At 47.0% G+C, this 13,036-nt stretch overlaps 1 protein-coding gene across 7 annotated transcripts in view; it reads right to left on the reverse strand.

Moving 5' to 3' along the window:
• Nucleotides 1-13,036, reverse strand: part of REPS2 (RALBP1 associated Eps domain containing 2) — a 425,141-nt gene that overhangs the window by 206,661 nt on the left and 205,444 nt on the right. The window lies entirely within an intron of this gene.

Raw genomic sequence — 13,036 nt, forward strand, 5'->3', positions numbered from 1 at the left:
AGATCAAGGTCAACTAGGAACAAACTCCACTCATTGAATATAGCCAAGAAAACGTACAGATGGTGGGAAAAAGAATGAACATTTTGGTATACGGCCCCTTTATCTTGTATTGAATGAAATGTAGAGAAAACACATCATAAAATGTATATTACTTTATGAAAAACCTTGATCGTACATTAAATAGTTTACACTACAGATGCAGCGGCCGTTATTCGAACATATCACCGAGCCGTTTTCGTGTGCGCTGCTGTAATCCACGCAGCCAATCACGCAGTTGCTTTGTTTGAATTTCATGGATCCCTGATTTCTTTGGGTGCAATTTTTCGCGGTTCCGTGGCAGAAATGAATGAATTGTAATGTATACAGTACTGTGCTACTGTGTCAATTTGCAGGTTTTTAAAAACCAGAACAGTAAAATGCCATTTTCTGCACTCGATAAAAACGAGTTAACACACGGTCATGACGCGCCGCAACATGGGTATTCCGAGGTATACAACTGTAAGGATCCGCACTGCGGGTATAGCCGCAGCCCTGCGCATCCTTACCTTTTTCTCAGGCCATTCAGGCTCCCCGGCGGCATTTCCCGCTTCTGGCTGCTTTCCCCGCACCTCCAGCCGACGCGCATCAGCCCGGCGCGCGCGCACCCAAGCTACCATTGGTTGGCGTTGAGCGCCTGACTCCGCCCCCACGGCACACGCTCATTGTGTGCCTCCGTTCCAGCCCCGTCAGCTCCGCCTCCCCGCTCATTTTTCCTTACCTGACCCTTCCCGTCCCTCTGCTCCTCCCTTTCTTCTGTCTGCTCCTGGACCCTCCGCTGCGCCTTCCCCATTCTCCGCCTCCTCGGACGTCACGCGCTTGCCCTGCACGCCCCTAACCCATCAGCCTTGCCTTTCAGGTCCTCCTTCACTTTCTGTCCCTTCACTTGTCCGTCCCTCCGCTCCTCCCATTACTCTGACCACTCCCTTTGCCTCTAGCAATTCTCCTCTATCTGGGCCTTATTTAGCTCACTCCTCTGTTCCGCCCCTCACTCCCATTGGTTCCAAACTTTCACACTCTGCTCTCCTATTAGGTTCTTCTTCCTTGGGCCGCTCCTCCATCACTCCCCTTTCTCTGATTGGTCCCAGCCCCCTATATAATCCCCCTTCACCATTTCTTCTTTGCTCTGCATAGCTTCTGTACCTTGGTGCTGTCTGCTGTTGCCTGGCCTCTCTTGTCTTTTCAGTGCTTGCTCCTGTCCCTGGAAATTCTGCTGACCTCCCTGGGTTTGACCTTTTGCTTTGGACTCTACTATGCTGCTCTCTGGAACCCTTGGACCTCGCTTTGGACTTTCTACGATGCAGACTTCTACAACCCTTGGACACGGCACACAGACAATCTACTACGCTGCTCTCTCCACTCCATGACTCAGGCTTACGGACAATCGATTATGCTGCCCTCTCCAACCCACGACCCTTGGCATACGAACTTAACCCTTCTACGCCGGAGCTGACAAGTACGGTATCTTTTAACATTCTAGTTACCCGGACCACTTATGCTACCTCCACACTCCAGCCGTGCTAGTTGTGTGGTTTTACCCTTTCCACCTCAGTCCCGGGGTCTCGTTTGGCTTGTGGGCAGGCCGAGACTTACAACAACGCGTGATATGTTTGAATAACGGCCGCTGCATCTGTAAGTATCTGCAAAAGATTTGACAGTACATTTCTTTGTTAACTTTAAATGTACTGCAGCCCTAAACTACATGATCTCAGGAAGCACAAACTACTGGGAGTCTCTGCTCTCTGACCCGGAGACGACATGGATCCTTGGAGTGGCTCAACTACACTACTATATTCATTGAGAAGAACTTCAGCAAAATCTTTCAATATCATGGCAAGCAGGACTGATGGCAGACAGATACTCATATTGGTAAAAATCCTATGTTCTATGTCAGGGGTCTGCAACCTTTCAAGGAAGAAGAGCCATTTCATAAAAAATGTCTTTGTCCAAAATATTCAGAGAGCCGCAACACATGCATGAATATTACACACCCACAAACACATACATATAATGTACACACACTAATAGGTATATACTGTATAAGCATTAACATACGGCAAACTTGCTTTAATCAGAATAAAATGCATTTCACAATAGGTCCCTTTATTTTGTTTTTTTCATTGTTTTTTGTGCAAAAACAGTTTGTCATTTATAAATACACAACATACACATATATATATATATATATATATATATATATATATATATATATATAAAAAAAAATAGATTTTACCAGATTGGAGTCCGGAAAAAACGAGACAGCACACAGTCCAGTAGTTCCAATAAATCTGTATTCAGAGTAACATGGCACCACCTCCAACGTTTCGATCACCCAAGCGTGACCTTCCAAGGGACTATCTTCTGCAAAGCATATTAATCACAAGCTCCATACTGATACACACACCCACTTACTTACTTTGGGCCTGCCTCTCTCCTCCGTTCGCAGGTTGCCACTCCCCAGGAGGTGGAGGTGGAGGAGGCATGTCAGCAGCTGGGGAGATGCCCGGAAGCAACAAGAGGCCCGACCAGCACCAGCCACCGGTCAACTTAAATGCAAGTTCACACAGACTTTGAGAGTGACTTCTGACCAGAAAGGTAGTTACGTGCGTTGTAACATCAAGTCAAGAATAGATCTAAAAAGGTTTCACATACTGTAGGGCTCCTAACATTATTTTATAGTGTCTTCACCCCATCACTCCCAGAAGAAACTGCAACAGATTGCCGAACAAGAGAGATTTCCTGGTGTTATGGTCATCATACTGTACAAGCCAAACTACCTCCATGTCATTATGATACACTGGTCCAGTGTTCGTTTTCCACATTTCTACTTTCCATAGAACTGTAGCCCTTCTGAGAACTAGAATGCACTGAGGTCATAGTCTCACACAAGAATAGAATTAAGATTCCATGATGACATGGAGTTGAGCTGGAGATACTTTACTGCATAGTATTCTAACGGCAGGTACTGTAACACTATACAGGTGAACAGGTAAATGAACTACTGTACATACGTGTCATGTTTTACAGTAGCACATTATGGTATTTTATATGACTTACTGAAGACTAAGGACTAGAATTACTAAATGTCAGTGAAGGACAAAAATGGTGTTATCATGGTTTTTCCTTTGTTTTATTTATTAACCTATTCATTAAAGCCATATCGCTAGCAGAATAGCAGCGAGAACAGGATTTTACTGAGACTATGTTGATAATATTTATGTGTACGCAAATGATTACTGTAAAATTACTTATTCACATGCTATTCACTAAACTTCTATACCTGACTAATTGAATATCTGATATTGGGCTACTGCCAGAAAAATATAGCGATCCATTATCACCCACTCCAGGCTGGTGTTTATGCCTCTGCTGGCTATTTATATAATGGCAAGATAATATAGGAGAGACGATAATATAGGCACAGGGGGCTATGCACTAAGCTCCGAGCTTTCGCGATAGCCTGAAAAAAATTAGCACGTCCGATAAAAAATGAAGCCGGCGGCGCGATTCACTAAGGCCCTGAGCCCATTTTCTATCGGACGTACCCAAAACTGGCTTATCGTGCGTGCAAGCTTTTTTCCCTCTGCTATCGCACTTAAAGTTCACGTACGCTAGCTGATAGAAAAAAAAGCCGCATGTAACATTTGCATGGAGATTTGCCATCTCCATGCAAGGCTGTTACAGGCGATCGTACACTAAATAAATACATTTTAATTATAGTGTACATGAGCAGGGGGTCTCCGCAGCTGAACCGCATTGGTTTCAGGTCAGAGGACCCCCTACTACAGGAGATATAGGCCACATTATGGGGTGCCGGTATCCCCTGCACTTTCAAGCTTCCGCATCACGTGACCGGGATATTTACATTCTGCAGGGGATACCGGCACCCCATAAAGGGGCCTGTATCTCCTGAAGTAGTGGGTCCTCGGACCTGAAACCAATGCGGTTCAGCTCAGGAGACCCCCTACACATCTACACTAGTATTAAAACACACATAACAATAAACAATAATTCATTACCGTAGCGGATAGCCGCTATGGTAATGAAGCTGCATTAATGTAAATTTTAATAATAGTGTGCGGGAGCAGGGGGTCCCCTGAGCTGAACCGCATTGATTTCTGCCTCAGAGACCCCCTGCTTCCCGAGTTACAGGCCCCAGTATGGGGCATAGGGTGCCAGTGTCGCCGCCATCTTTATAGCGTCCAAGACGCAACGTGAGCTCTATAAAAATGGTGGCGACACTGGCCTCCGATGCCCCAAACCGGGGCCTGTAACTTGGGAAGCAGGGGGTCTCTGAGGCAGAAATCAATGCGGTTCAGCTCAGAGGACCCCCTGCTCCCGCACACTATTATTAAAAATACATTAATGCTGCTTCATTACCTTAGCGGCTAACCGCTAAGGCAATGAAGGGGTTAAGGCACAATAACATGTTTATTGGGGCCAATTGCCCCCAATAAACATAGCAATATACAACACACATGCCCCCGCCCCCTAACACATACAGTACAGTAATGGGCAAAATTACTATTATCCACATATGGATAATAATGCATTTGCCCTTTTTAATACATATAAATTACAATAAATACAGTCAATATATATGACACTTACCTTTTACAGGCACCCACGATGAAGGACGTCTTCATCCTCATCTTCATCCTGCCCATGCCCCCTCCGATGCTGCAAAACATATACAAGAATAAAAACATCCACTGTAATGTCCCCTAACCCCTTAATCACCATAGCGGTTATTAACCGCTACAGGCATTAAGGGTTAACCCACCCTCACCATCCACTCGGGAGGCCTACATACCCTCCCCCACTAACCCCCCACCCCGTGAGGCCTAACCACCCTTACCCAATACCCAGCCGGGAGGCCTACCCACATACCCTTGGGGCCAATACCCCCTCCCCCCACCCCCAGTATCCACAATAAAAACAATACATTGCTCCACAATAAACATCATTATATTTATTAAATACATAACCCACCCCCTGTGCCCCCCCCCCCATAAATACATGATTTATTCTTTTACATACAGGGTTCATACCCCAGGCCCACGTGAGTCCCCGGTGGGCCTGACGGGTCACCTCACAGACCTACAGGTTACCAGCAACTTGTTTCATACAGGTTTTGGAGGCCTGTTGGTGGGTCCCGCCAGGCGCCATGGCCCACCAGGTGGTCTCCGCGGGTCACCGAGGGCCACAATTGGGTCCCCACGGTAGGCCCGCAGATGTCTGGGGTCCCCGGGTCAGACCCACAGGTGTCTGAGGGGCCTCGGGTGGTTCCAACGGGGGTCTGGGGACCCACGGGTGGGCACTACGGGTCCGCGGTGCCCCCACAGATGTGGGGCCACCGGTCCTTCCCAGCAGGTGTCCCCCGTGGACCACGCAGCCTAATACCCGTGAGATACCCGAGGATACCGCAGGTGGTCTCCAGAGATCTCTCGCAGAACCAAAAGGAACCAACCCTGAATGTAAAAAAAATAAACCTGACCTATACATTAAATACATCAATCCCCCCCCCCCCCCCCAACACATACAATACAATAATGTGCCAAATAACTATTATCCAGATAGGGATAATAGATTATTTGCCCATTATTAAACACATTAACTAGCATAATAAAATAAATAAAGTTCTACTGACCTCATCAATAAGAAGCCCCCGTCGTCAGCACAATCCTTGTCCTCCGTTGCCAACAAAATACATAGCCAATACAAAGCAATAACATTCAGATATCAATTAACCCCTTAATCACCTTATCGGATAATAACCGCAAAGGTAACTAAGGGGTTAAGCCACCCTGGCCCGATACCCACCCTTCACTTGTACAGGGGCTTCATCATGCATACATATACATATATATATATATATATATATATATATATATATACATATATATATATATACATATATACATATATACATATATATATATATATATATATATATATACACAAATACAACTGTATGCTCATCTGCATGTCTTAGGCAGGTCTGCAACCCCGCCTTTCCCCATTATCACCCAGCATACAGCACTTCCACTGCAGCAAGGGATTCTGGGAAATGACATGCAAATGAGCACACAGTGTCACTTTTTGCCTCAAAAACCATAATGGTTTTTGAGGCAAAAAGTGACACTGTGTGCTCATTTGCATGTCATTTCCCAGAATCCCTTGCTGCAGTGGAAGTGCTGTATGCTGGGTGATAATGGGGAAAGGCGAGGTTGCAGACCTGCCTAAGACATGCAGATGAGCATACAGTTGTATTTGCATATTTGCTTTCCTGTGGAGGGTTTTTGTCACTTTTTTTACTCACCATAACTTAACTCAGTATTATGGTATAGCCTATCCCATAGCCTCTTATGCATATCCAGTTAAAATCAACCCCACACTGATGAGACCCATCAAGGTCGAAACAGCTGTCTGTGGGTGGTTTTCTGGGTATGCACCTTAACCCTGGCTGTGCTCAAAGCTGTGACCATGCAGCAAGCTTAAGCCTATAGGGAACCATGTTAAAAATGGTTTTTGAGGCAAAAAGTGACACTGTGTGCTCATTTGCATGTCATTTCCCAGAATCCCTTGCTGCAGTGGAAGTGCTGTATGCTGGGTGATAATGGGGAAAGGCGGGGTTGCAGACCTGCCTCAGACATGCAGATGCGCATACAGTTGTATTTGCATATTTGCTTTCCTGTGGAGGGTTTTTGTCACTTTTTTTACTCACCATAACTTAACTCAGTATTATGGTACAGCTAAACCCAGTTATAACGCGGGTCTCGGGGTCCACCCCGAGACCACCGCGTTACTAACGGGGTCGCGGAAAAAAAATGGCCCGTGGGACAGGAGATGGGAGCGGGCATGTCCCTCCGCTCCCCGCTTCCCCCTGTCACTGCGGGACAGCCCGCGGGGCAGGAGATGGGAGCGGGGATGTCCCTCCGGTCCCCGCTTCCCCCTGTCACCGCGTGACAGGCCGCGGGGCAGGAGATGGGAGCGGGCATGTCCCTCCGCTCCCCGCTTCCCCCTGTCACCGCAGGACAGCCCACGGGGAAGGAGATGGGAGCGGGGATGTCCCTCCGGTCCCCGCTTACCTCTGATCCCTCCACGTGCCCGGTACTCCCGCTGCCTGCATGGAGGTGGTAGCGGGGGGTTTCTTCTCCCCACCGCTGTCCCTGGCGCTCCCGCTGCCTGCGCGGGAGGAGGGGGGGGGAGCGGGTGGTGGTGCTGGTCGCGGCCTTTCCTCTGCTCCGACCCCACCCCCCGTCTGTGTAGAGTGAGAGAGTGTGTGTGTGTATGTATATATGGGAGAGAAAGTGTGTGTATGTGGGTGTGAGTGGGTGTAAGTGTCTGTGAGTGTGTGTAAGTGTGTGTAAGTGTGTGTAAGGGTGTGTAAGTGTCTGAGTGTGTGTGTAAGTGTGTGTAAGTGTCTGTGAGTGTGTGTGTGTGTGTGTGTGTCTGTGAGTGTGTGTCAGTGTGTGCAGTGTGAGCAATGAGCAGTGTGTGTGCAGTGTGCAGTGTGTGTGCAGTGTGTCAGTGTGTGCAGTGTGAGCAATGAGGAGTGTGTGTGCAGTGTACAGTGTGTGTGCAGTGTACAGTGTGTGTGCAGTGTGCAGTGTGTGTGTGCAGTGTGTCAGTGTGTGCAGTGTGAGCAATGAGCAGTGTGTGTGCAGTGTGCAGTGTGTGTGCAGTGTGTGTGCAGTGTGTGTGCAGTGTGTGTGCAGTGAGTGTGTGCAGTGTGTGCAGTGTGTGCAGTGTGAGCAATGAGCAGTGTGTGTGCAGTGTGTCAGTGTGTGCAGTGTGAGCAATGAGCAGTGTGTGTGCAGTGTGCAGTGTGTGTGCAGTGTGTCAGTGTGTGTGCAGTGTGTCAGTGTGTGCAGTGTGAGCAATGAGCAGTGTGTGTGCAGTGTGCAGTGTGTGTGCAGTGTGTCAGTGTGTGCAGTGTGAGCAATGAGCAGTGTGTGTGCAGTGTGCAGTGTGTGTGCAGTGTGGCAGTGTGAGCAATGAGCAGTGTGTGTGCAGTGAGTGTGTGCAGTGTGTGCAGTGTGTTTTTTTTAAAAACGGGAGCCACGGGAAAACCACGTTATAACCGAATCGCGGTATAACGAGGCGCGTTATAACGGGGTTTAGCTGTATATATACACACAAATATACATATACATATATATACACACACATATACACACACACACAAATTTAGAAGGGTTATCAAAAACATGCTTTACTACAAATACCACTTCTCCATACAGACACAGTACAATAAAATCATATTTCCTTAAAAAATACAACCTCATCTTCCAATCAAAAGCCTCAAATGCCAATCAAAACATTGCATTTACATTGTATACAGTACATGATGCATACAATCTATGCACCATGTACACTCTGCAAATGAATGTTAACAATAACATATTCCAAACAAAATACCAATACATCCAAACAAGTATACTATTTAAACCAATCAAGTCACCATAAATCAATTAGCAATCATTAATTAAATCACTAAACAATTTAAATTCCATCCAGAACAATTAACTATTTCAATCGTTAAACAGAACAAGTTACCATCAGACAAAATATAAGTACCAAAAAGAATACAATATACAAAAGCAAGCCTCACCATGACCTAAAGTACACCATACAAGACCAAAAATTACATCTATCTAATTTTAAAATACATTACACACACATTTATGCATAGCAGCATAGCCAATAACATTTTAAACACAGCAAAACAAGCTTTTAAAACAACATAATTTCTTACCCTGTATGTATATATCGATCTAGACATACATACATACATACAGTGGCAAGAAATGATGTACAAAAAAAAAAAAAAACACATGTAAAAAACAAAACAAAAAAAAGAACAAATTAAATAAAATACATTTCTTTTGTTCACTTACCATTACTTGACCCACTCACCGACTACCGTTGAACAGCTTACTCTCAAACCACTCCACGCACAGGAACCCATAAAATAATAAACCATAAAATAATAAACATTAAAATAAAAACCAAAACAATCCACGGGTCTTATATTTGTAATCCATCTTCATCTGTATTCTTCTTTCTTGTATCTGCGGCTCTCCTCCGGGGTCTTCTTGTCTTCTTCGGCCACGCCCTGGCCTTCTTTCTTCTGTAGGAGGTCCTTCCTCCTCGGCGTCTGCCTTCAAAATGAGACGACATAGGCTTTTATAGGCCTATGATGTCACATTTTCGTCATATGGTTCCCACGGCCCTGATTGGACCATGAAAACCATGTGCTTTGGCCGAGAAAAAAAAAATGATTACGTCATTTAAGGCAATGAAAGCACAGCCAATCAGAATGGCTGTGCTTCAATTGCCTTTAAGATGACGTCATGAAAAGAAAGATGGCCGGCCTCACATGGTACGGTAGCCAATCAGAGCGTGGGAAATACATCCCAACTCTGATTGGCTCTAGTACCATGTCCCCAGACCCCGTGGGAACCACCCGAGGCCCCTCAGACACCTGTGGGTCTGACCCGGGGCCCCCAGACATCTGCGGGCCTACCGTTGGGACCCAATTGTGGCCCACGGTGACCAGCGGAGACCACCTGGTGGGCCATGGCACCTGGCGGGACCCACCAACAGGCCTCCAGAACCTTTATGAAACAAGTTGCTTTGTAACCTGTAGGTCTGTGAGGTGGCCCGTCAGGCCCACCGGGGACTCACGTGGGCCTGGGGTATGAACCCTGTATGTAAAAGAATAAATCATGTATTTATGGGGGGGCACAGGGGGTGGGTTATGTATTTAATAAATATAATGATGTTTATTGTGGGGCAGTGTATTGTTTTTATTGTGGGTACTGGGGGCGGGGGGAGGGGGTATTGGCCCCAAGGTTATGTGTGTGAGGGTGGTTAGGCCTCATGGGGTGGGGGGTTAGTGGGGGAGGGTATGTAGGCCTCCCGAGTGGTGGGTGAGGGTGGGATAACCCCTTAATGACTGTAGCGGTTAATAACCGCTATGGTGATTTAGGGGTTAGGGGACATTACATTGGATGTTTTGATTCTTGTGTATGTTTTGCAGCATCGGAGGGGGCATGGGCAGGATGAAGATGAGGATGAAGACGGCCTTCAACGTGGGTGCCTGTAAAAGGTAAGTGTAATATGTTTTTACTGTATTTATTGAAAGTTATATGTATTTACAATGGGCAAATGCATTATTATCCATATGTGGATAATAGTAATTTTGCCCATTACTGTATACTATGTGTTAGGGGGGTGTATTTAGTTATTAATATTGTTTATTATTTTTGGAGGTGCAACATTGTTACCGCAGGCCCGCAGGTACCCCGGGACTCCCGCGGGGACCCCCGCACTCCCGTGGGGACCCCCGCTTGGTGAGCCGGGGACACCCGGACCCCCGCGGGGTCAGCCGGGGACACCCGCCGGCCTGTTGTATTGGTGTTGCGCATGCAAAAAGGTAAACAAAGAATTTTTTCTAAGTCCTGCTTTTTTATCACCAGCTGGTGAGCTTTATTCAGCGCAACTTTCACGTTTGCGTTGCTTAGTGCATTGAATCCCGCAGAAGGGCAGGATTCAGCGCAAACAGCTGATCGTACGAGCAAAGTTGGACTTTGAAAATATTTCAAGAAAAAGTCCGTTTTAGAGCGCAAAGTGCCTGTTTGGCGGCTTAGTGAATAGCGCTAGACGTAACTTCACGTTCTAAGAGCACTTTGCACTCTTAAAACGACTTATCACTGCTTAGTGCATAGCCCCCTAATAGTCTAAAATATATGCACTCATGACACCAGGTAACAAAATCGCCATGGGTGCACAGCAACAATGGTCCTGCTGGCTGCTGAGCCACAGGTAGATAAACAAATAGAAAAAGAGGCACTCAACTGGTTTTCCAAAGATTATAATCTTTGGAAGACTAGTGGAGTGCCTCTTTTTCTATTTTTGAAGATAACATAGGCAACATAACCTAAGCTAGCAAAGAATGGTTACGAAATGTACAATAGATATTAATTTTAACAACATTTTAACCTATTAGTGGCCATCTAGCCATGTGTTGACCACTACTTACTAATACAAGGGATAATGAATTCAAAACAATACACTAAACAAGCGCACTCCCCGCTCCCACCTTGCATACCAAACTATAGTAAGCAATGGGTTTACTCACACATTTCTCACCCAAGGGGACTTAACCACCCACCCAGTAATAGCCTCATTGGAACAGAAGAGGATTAGTGAGCACTTGATTTAAATTGTTATATATGTCAGGAAAAAAAAAAGAAGAAGAAAGCGCCCGATCCTAGTGTGATATCAGATTTAATTTTTTTTAATATTTATAACTTTTTACGATTAAAAACTCACAATACAGCTGTGAATAAAAAGCATGGCATGAGTAAACTCGTGCGACCACAGGTGACACTGGAACGCCGCTCTGCCTGCTCTGCCGTCGGATGTTATTCTCCAAAATTCCACTGCTGGTGTCGCCGCTTGTATCGTCCGCTAGCAATCCGCATATGCAGAGAGTAGTTCCTATTCCTCAGGCTCCCATCAGCCCTACAGACAGCAGCAGCCTTTGTTCTCCGGTTTTGAGATGCACACCTGTACAGCTACCGTAGCTCACTAACAACACGTGACCTTACGCGTTTCTTCCGTCTCAGCGGATTTCATCAGGGGATGGGCTCTATTTGCACTCATATGGTATAAATACTTGCAGAGTCCAATCAACAAAGATTTAACTAATTAGAAACTCTAAACATCTGTAATCAACTGTAATGCTTGCGCTGCCCACGAGCAAGACAGGACCCCGGTACTGAGGTGGGGAAGTATAGAACCCACAGCAGTGGAAGCGTGCCTGGCAGGCAGATTGTCAACGTAGCCGGGTCTGTGTTGGAGAGAGTGGGCTAGTCCTGATACTTGCCAAGGTCTTGGGATGGAGAGATAAGAATTGTCAAAGCTTGTATAGTCGTGGTCTGGGTTGGAGAGATACGCAGAGTCGAGGGTAAGCCGGGGTTGATATCCAGAGGGGTTTAGAAGTGAAGCCGGGTCGGTACACTTAGAATCAAAACTGCAAGAGAGACAAGACAGGAGCAAGGCACAACAAACGCAGGAGCTCAAGGCTACAACCAGTTATGCTCAGCACTGCAGGAGTGAATGAGCAAGGCTTTAATAGCAGACAGGATCCAATGAGACAGTAGGTGGAACGGAGGCGCGGCCTCTGCGGAGGCAGACATAGGCTGCAGGAGACACATGGGCAATAGAATACTTGCCACGCAGCTGGGGAGCGGTGCACGGCATCACGTGTGCGCACCAGAACGAGAGAGAAGCGCGGCACTTCCGAAGGGGTGGAGCTAAGCTCCGTGGCAACCTAGAAGAGTTGCGCGTGCACTCTGTAAGCAGAGCGGGGATACGCGCTGGTGCCAGTGCGGAGGACTCTGCGGTGACAGGTAAGGAGGGAACACGTCACAAAGGACGTGTTCCCCGATTCCTTACAGTACCCCCCCCCCTTGAGGATTGGCCTCAGGACGATTCTGTAAGGAATCAGGGAACACGTCCCCGCGGCGTGTTCACACCTTACCCGCAGCTCTTCACTCTGTACCATGGAGCTTGGCTCCGGCCCCTGGTCGCGTCACGCACCTCTCACACGCGGCGCGTGCACCACTCCCCAGCAGCGTGTCAAGTGCCAGTATTGCCTCCAGCAGCCAATCCTGGTCTCCGCAGAGGCCGCGCCTCCACTCTGCCCCCCTTGCTACTGGTTCCTGTTTCCTAAACCCTGCCTGCTCATTCTCTACTTGCTGAACATAATCCTGTGTAGCCTTGTGTTCCTGCGATTGCTGTGCCTTGCCTTGTACCTTGTTCCTGTGTTTCTCTGTTGTTTCCCTTGTGTACTGACCCGGCTTGACTTTAGGACCCTCTCTGGATAATGACCCCGGCTTGACAATTGGACCCTCTCTGGATAAAGACCCCGGCTTGCATCTGACTAGCCGCATCTCTATATCCCCGATCACGACTATCAGATATC

The sequence above is a fragment of the Ascaphus truei genome, chromosome 3 (assembly GCF_040206685.1).
Source record: "Ascaphus truei isolate aAscTru1 chromosome 3, aAscTru1.hap1, whole genome shotgun sequence".
In the NCBI taxonomy this organism is placed as follows: domain Eukaryota; kingdom Metazoa; phylum Chordata; class Amphibia; order Anura; family Ascaphidae; genus Ascaphus; species Ascaphus truei.